The 7110-nt window shown below is 35.1% G+C and overlaps 1 long non-coding RNA gene across 1 annotated transcript; it reads right to left on the bottom strand.

The window, feature by feature from the left end:
* Positions 1-1337: 1337 nt before the first annotated feature.
* LOC127619131 (uncharacterized) lies at positions 1338-2442 on the bottom strand. The gene is made up of 4 exons (XR_007967528.1): positions 2385-2442; positions 2246-2272; positions 1692-1714; positions 1338-1615 (listed from the first exon to the last, which is right to left on the bottom strand). It is a non-coding gene; the product is annotated as an uncharacterized LOC127619131 (long non-coding RNA).
* Between the last annotated feature and the right edge of the window lie 4668 nt (positions 2443-7110).

Here is a 7110-nt window from a genome sequence, read left to right on the forward strand (position 1 = left end):
TAACTTTCCAAAGTTTGGGATCATGGACGAGGATTATGCCATTTATATTTTTTCGTAAAAGACAAGTCTCTCCACTTTCAGTCTTTGTTTTTGGCAATTCACATACTTTGTGCATACCTACTTGGCAGGGAGAATTAAAAAAAAAAAAAAAAAACTTAAATCTTTTCTTCTCACCCACACCGGTCATGTCACTTCTGAACAAATGGATTTAACAGTTGTATGAATTACTTTCGTGCTGCCTTAATATGCTTTCTGGGCTTTTTCTAGACACTAATCACGAGCATCTGAAGACCTACAGAGCTTGGATATTCTTCTAAATCTGTATTCGGTATGTCAGAAGTGTGAGTAAATGAGAATTTTCATTTTTGGGGGAACCATCCCTTTAATGTTATCAAATGTGTTAACACTACAGAAATGTTGTATTAACATTAGTAACCATAAACACTACTCTGGCACTTAATCGTAAAGATAAATTATAACAAATGTTAAAAAAATTAAGGCACACAGCTAATTGTATTGAACGTTTGGTTTATACTATTTACTACATAAAATATTTAGCACTTACATATGACGACTCCAGCAATATCAGCAACCTTCAGTGGTTTCATCAAATATGAAGAGGGTTCCTCATGGGGATTGCCATGTTTATCACATGACCAGCTGAACACCAATCACCTTGAATCTCAGCAACCGCTGTTCTTGTACCCCTTCATTTCTGGATTTAGTCAATCGTGGCTGAGTGAATGGCGAACCTTTTCATTGGTACCTCGTAACCCAAAAGTACTGCATTTAAATTAGTTTTTAATTCTCTCTGCATTAAATAAGTGCTGCAAAGCCATTAACACTTGGCAGATACAGACTTCAACATACCCATTAACATTTTGAACCTTCCTGTCAGATCAGTTTTAACTTCGACATGCGTCATTACGGGAGCTTCAGTTTTAACTCAATTACAGAGTAGCCCCCGTATAGCTTGCCAATTAAAGAAATCTGCATGTTCTAGTGCAAATACTTACAGTATTTCTGGATTGGACTTTTGAATTAAGGTTTGCCAATTATTAAAAAAAAAAAAAAAAAAAAAGTTTCCATTCAATATTTAGGAGTGGCAGATGACATGGTGCATCCAGGCTCCTAGAAGACGGCATGCATATATATACTTCGTGAAAGTCTAATAGGACCTCAAGGGTTAGTGCATTACATTGCTACCTTAAAAAGTAAAAATATAACTGCAACAGCAAACAAAACATTGGGGAGCGAGTTTAACAAATCATACAATTCTTATTTGAAACTACAGTAAACCTACCATTTTGGTAACAATTAAGACCAAACACGATCACTTTTTTTTTAAACCAAAAATTTATTGTAGACATGAACAAAAAGGCTGAGCTGATAAAGTCTGAGGAATGTCCAAAACAGTTCACAAGGTCAATCAAGACCAGAGATGCGCTGCAGAACCAAGCGATGGAAAACCATTTCCTTTTTCAAAAGATTGGCCGGGATCAGGGGTGTCTTCCAGCAGACTCTTGCAGAGGAGATTTGAAAGAGCACTCAGCTACAGCGATGGGGGTCGGTTTACTTTGACCTCTGCCTCATCTTCCTCCTTTTACGCTTCAGCCTACAAATTAAAATAAAATTAGTCAGAAATCAATTCATTATGTTTAATTACTATAGTGTATCTAACGGGAACTTACCTGCGCATACGCTTCTTTCGCCACTGGGGGGGGGATATAAAAATACAACCATTTAATATTGTGATAAATTAGGCTATTTACACTTGCATGGTTTTGAAACAATTCTGGAAATCATAAATCCAGAACCACACATGGGCCTGACGACACAGACAGCATTTTAGCAATGTAGCATGGCAGTTCGTGAGGGATGGTTGCAAAAATAAACGCACTACGATACAGGAATTTATATAGTTTATAATAAAAATCCGTTAAAACCAGACCAAGTATACAACATAAGCCACAACAAAACATTAACATGTAGCAGCAGTAGCATGCTAAACTGATTCACGAAATGCCCCTGCGTCTTCACAGCACAAAAAGGCCTGTCATCCATAAAATGTGGATAAAACGGATCCTTCGCAACTTATTTTACTAAATAAAACCGATTTATCAGAACACGTGCAGTTTTAGCATAAAAACTCATCACCATACCGTTTTATTAACCGCCATATTGCTACCAAGACTAGCCAAACAACGAGAAACTCAAATGTAACATAGACAAAAGTTTAACTTACCTTTGCTCTCATGATGAGAAGATGTTTCTGTAAATAAAGAAAAAAGGTTAGAGATATGGATGGATGGCAAGTAGAAGACAGGGATTGCTTTGGATTGTGTTGGATAATAGCGCAATGTCAGAGGACACCACTTCCTTACCTCGTCAAGAGATAGCAACGACTCCAAGAGAACGTCATGAGGGAGACGGGCCTTTTTATATGTCTGCATTGCGTCATTCTTTAGCGACAACGAGAGAAACGTGTTCCACTGCCAATAATCTTCACGTCAGTTTACTGATTGGTCAGGACTTTTAAGCGTCTACATTTTACTTTGTATAATTTTGTTATTATGTATGTGAAGCACGACCAGTGTTCATTGGACAATATATGGACCGTCTGTACTTTTCAGTATTAAAACAACTGTTAAATTATAGTGTACATTTATACATATTATATTTACATTTTTAGTTTTACACGTTCCGATAAAACCGAATCTCGATAATAAGTCCAATGAAAATGTTAAACTGATATCGCTCTTGCTTTTTTAATCATAACAATTAACCAGCACAAACCTATAGCCTACAATTGGTTTAATAGCAGTTTCCATTGTGACAACGTACTCCTATTGGGGCATGTTCTCACAAATGATCTCCCCAATACCAGTTTCTGTTTAATATGAAAAGAAATCGGAAAGAGAAGATCCTTTAATTTTATAATATATCCTATTGATGATTTTGTGGTTTATGCTGCGCACTTCTGCTCTGTGCGGTATCATCATTTATAACCTTGCTGTAATCAACACTGTAATTCGCAATGGCACCATCAGGTGAAGCTGTGGACCAATTGTGGCAAGACAACTACGCCCGTTTCACGCCCGTTTTACACATACTCCGTTTGCAGTGCGTGTGCGGTGCGTATTTTTCTCCGTACCCATGTTAACAGGTTAGAGCTTTTACACTGCACGCGGATGCGCAATTGCGGTGCGTATACAGCACTGCAGCAATGGTTTCCGCACCCAGTCTATTTTTGCTGTGCTGCACCGCACTGAATTAAAGTGGCAGCGCATTGTTCACATTAAAATAGACATAGATTGTCAAGAAACTGTAATAATTGCATCATATAGTTACTAAATTACAGGGTCAAGAAAAACAAAAAAGTATGATTATAGTCCCAAAAGTTGCAAAATGCCATCATATATTATTTATTTTTTACCCTAAAAAAAGACAGTGAACGCAAATGCGGTTTCCATACGGTTTCCATGTCTTAAACCATGTCAAAGTTAACGTTTGGATTTAAAATCAAAATTCCTTACACATTTTTGATTTTGTGGCACACAGAAACTGCGGATCAGTAGCGCACTGCAAACGCAGCATATGTGAAAGCACTATAGCGCGTGCTGCTCCTGTAACATATACGCACCGCATACGCACTGCACACGGAGTATGTGTGAAACGGGCGTAACAAACACCAGTTTCAGACCAACACTGCTGAACTAAACCAAATCAGAATAAACCAAATCATAAAAGAAAGCAAAAAAATATAAATTAAAAAGAAATCATCAAAATATATTTTATTCTATAAATTATCTTGAAAATATTTTGCAATGTTTACACTCTCTGGGCATTTTGTAGATCTTTTTTGATAGCTATAAGTGCCAGGTCAATTATATCTCAAAGGAACAGGGATTCCAAAATTCCATGACAACCATTGTAGTTAACGCCACAGATAAGTGTACATGCGAGTGTGAGCAAGGTATAGTCAATGAGGTTTAGGATTAATTATCATGCTTCATTTTGCTGCATCAAGATCTGAAGGACACTTTTAAAGTTTGTATTAACATTTATTTAGTTTAGAGATGCACATGCTTGGCCTCAATATTTAACACCATACTGTGTCAACCAAAAACAACTTAAGTAGGCTATAATACTGTATGAGCTCTTAATAATCGCCACATGACAAATAACTGAAAGTGACAACAAATAAAACAGGAGCATGAACAATAATAAACAATATTCTGCTCCACTGCAGATTTCACACCTTGCTAAAAAGTTTCACATGACAGACATGTAGAAAATAAGAAATAAAAAAAAAATGATGTGGTAGTTATTTGAGTCTTTGAGGCTTAGATTGTTTTATGCTCTTTCGGATGGACAGTACCAGACCTTGTGTATACCATTTTTTTGTCATGGCCATCTGGTCACCCTATTTATGATGGCATTTATATATGAGTGTGTCATAATCATTTTTAAATAAGTAAATTTAATTACCAAAATAAATGTATGCACACATTTTAAAATGTCCTTGTTTTCTATTGGCCACCCCCCTTACTGGTAGCCTATAGACATGATGTATTGTAACAACAGCCAGTGCTTGGTAGATTACTTAAGAATTGTAATCTGGTACTGATTACAATTTACATGACTAAAATTGTAATTGGTAACGCAATGCCTCGGATTATATGTTTTAGGTAATCTAATCTGATTAATTTCAGATTACTACTGACCTAACTCTTGTTTATTTGATGTCACATGCCTTTGGGTAGCCTCAAGTTTCGACACGTTGTTCATTCTGAGATGCTATTCTGCTCACCACAATTGTACAGAGTGGTTATCTGAGTTACCATAGACATTCTGTCAGCTCGAATCAGTCTGGCCATTCTCTGTTGACCTCTCTCATCAACAAGATGTTTCCATCTGTATAACTACCGCTCACTGGATGTTTTTGGCACCTCCAATAAACTGTAGAAACTGTTGTGTGTGAAAATCCCAGGAGATCAACAGTTACAGAAATACTCAAACCAGCCCATCTGGCACCAACAATCATGCCACGGTCAAAATCACTGAGATCACATCTTTTCCCCATTCCGATGGTCGATGTGAACTTTATCTGAAGCTCCTGACCCGTTTCTGCATGATTTTATGCATTGCACTGCTGCCACATGATTGGCTGATCATATAATCACATGTATATGTAGGTACATGTGTTCCTAATAAAGTGTTCAGTGAGTGTTTGTCAGCATTAGGCTGATGTAGAATGAAAAATAACCTTTAAAAAGATTACTTTAAAAACCTTCGGGGGATTTGGGGATCAATAAACTTATTTAATTGTTTTTTTTACTGCTGTTGCCTGATAAATGCTGTATATAATCATATAATACATAATATATAACTCTAATCTGATTACAAATGTAAAAATATAATCTAACAACAAGTACTTGATATTTGTAATATTATTACATAATCCAGATGACATGTAATTCGTTACAACCCAGCACTGACAACAGCACTGTTTGTAATTGACATTCATTTACACAGTTTAGGGATTAGGGATTTCCACAAGTATTCCACTACATATTACAGTATACGTACTGTTAAATGTAATTTGTAACATATTTCGCTTGATTACTCAAAGCCAGTAACATATTCTAATTACTTTGGATTACTTCTTCAGCACTGGTAAATTTTTTTCACTTGTTTTGATTATAAAAACTGTCAGTACAGTAAGACATAATACACAAGTTAAAAATACATTCTCTGAAAAACCTAAATATCTTATGCAATGTTTCTAAAACAGGATTTTTAGATATTTTTACAGGAAAATAATACAAAAATGATTATCAAGAATATGATTTTTCCCTTAATATCAAAGGTCTTACTAGAAAAAATGAAATTATGATCCAACATGAATTTTCTTGATAAAAAAAGATCTTGCCTGGTAACACATGCACGTATGTATGTAACGGCTAGAAAAAGCAGTTTAGCTTAATGTAAAGCTGACAATTTACTTTCCATTTCTTCTGCTCCAAACTTCTCTGTCTGCAAGTATGAATATACACGTCATAAGAAAAGCTGTTCAAATGCACTTTGGATCGCATCATTTATATTTATAAATGTTTTCCATCTGAAAGGACTAAATATTAAATTGAAGTAAATGACAATAAAATGCAAAGAAATCTCTTCAGTAATCAAAACACTTTTTAAATGGAACTGTATTCTAATGATCAATTATTGAAATTGTAACTGTAGTGGAATACAGTTACTTATATTTCAAATACATAATCCTGTTACATGTATTCCATTACTCCCCAATCCAGGTTGTAGATTTCAAAACGAATTTAATTTGCAGCATACAAATACGAGAATTTTATATAAAAGACACTTATTTAATAAATTTTTTTTAAATACAAAGGTTAAACTATAGTGTTACAACACTCACCAGTCTCCCCTATTTCATTCTGTTTTCTGCAGCAAACATAGGTATGCAGTAGCCTAATATAAAAAAAAAGGTTTGGTACTTGCTAATTCTTTGGGTCCTATAATTATTTTGTCAGTCACTTGGTCACCCTAGTAGTAACTATGGCATTCTGTATATGGTAACTGTGGTTACCATGGTACATTTTATAAGACTAAATTAAGGATGTCTCATTTTTTACAGACTTCACTTTTTAATGATTTGGAGCGTGGAAGTATGCTGCTCCTTTACAAATATTAATAGAAATACAAACAATTTGGCTTTTATTTATGACATTTTGCCACAGTATTTGGAAACAAGTTTGCTCTGACAGATCTTTCTGTTTATAAAGGCTATGACTGGGCAAAGGCTCTTCCGTGGTGCACAGGAAGCCTAAAAAGTACCTGTACACTTTGTGTGAATATTATTGCTTTAGATTTTTTCAAACCACAGATCACAGTTGTCTAAAGGTTAGACAAGGTAAGGTTAACTTCTTTATAATTTACGTTTTGTTTTTTGAGTGTAGTGATTAAAATGTACACGCACACAAAGACAGGATTTGATCCATGAATTGGCAAGTTCAATTTATTAGATATACACTTATAAAATGGCAGGATAATTCAGTCAGTCCATTTATTCAATAAACAACAGTTTCA

The sequence above is a fragment of the Xyrauchen texanus genome, chromosome 25 (genome assembly GCF_025860055.1).
Source record: "Xyrauchen texanus isolate HMW12.3.18 chromosome 25, RBS_HiC_50CHRs, whole genome shotgun sequence".
Lineage (NCBI taxonomy): Eukaryota > Metazoa > Chordata > Actinopteri > Cypriniformes > Catostomidae > Xyrauchen > Xyrauchen texanus.